The following is a 985-nucleotide window of genomic DNA, read 5'->3' on the forward strand; positions in this document are numbered from 1 at the left end:
ATATATATATATATATATATATATATATATAGAGCAGGGCTGCTGTGCTCTCAGGAGCACGGAGGCCTCTCCGTGCGCCTACGGGGGCGAGTCACCGTTTACGATTACGGAATTTTTGAATCGACGAATCGCAACAACACGCTCGTTAGACTTGATCTAGCGAATTTTGAAGTTCTAAGAAAATATATTTTTGCGCATTTTTCGATATCATTTACTAGTGGATCGGAAGGATTCAAATCGTATGAATTTTATAATGGTTAGATAATCTGCGTTTTCACATTTTACGGTTGTAGAACGTATATCAAATCAGTATGAAATTTTGATAGAAAATTTCTTTATACTATCTAGCAAAAGATCTATATTTCTGGATCGAAAATTTTTAGTGCTTATATACCGACACATTTATATAGGATTTTTCATTTTCAAAGCGTTAACAAATTATTGATTTTGAATCTTTTCGATTGGCTAGGTAAATGATATCGAGAAAATCGTAAATTATTTTCTACGAACTTTAAGAATACCTAGCATCAAGTTTTAACGGAGCGATCGTGCGATTCGAAAATCATCATCGAAACGGCTCAGGAGCACGGAGGCCTCCATGCTCCTGAGAGACAGCAGCCCTGCTCTATATATATATAGTAGTAATAATAATATATAAATATATAGATGAGGCCTACTAATGCTATCGAACAGCAGGAGCCTGCCGTGTTCCAGCTTCAGGTTTCGATCGTTGCGACTTCGCAATCGTCGATCGGTCTTTAAACTTGATCATAGAGTATTTGAAGTATCTAGAAAATAAATTTATGATTTTACTCATTTTTGCCTAGTGAAGAAGGGCTCAAAATCACGGCTGAACAAATAAAAATCTTACAAAATGTAATATATAAACATTTAAAATTTTTAAATCAAAGATATTGAATCATTGTTTTTATATAGTGTAAAGAATTTTTATCAAATGTCAGCGTGATTTGGATATTTGCTACAC

The sequence above is a fragment of the Ananas comosus genome, linkage group 6, assembly GCF_001540865.1.
Source record: "Ananas comosus cultivar F153 linkage group 6, ASM154086v1, whole genome shotgun sequence".
Classification (NCBI taxonomy): Eukaryota; Viridiplantae; Streptophyta; class Magnoliopsida; order Poales; family Bromeliaceae; genus Ananas; species Ananas comosus.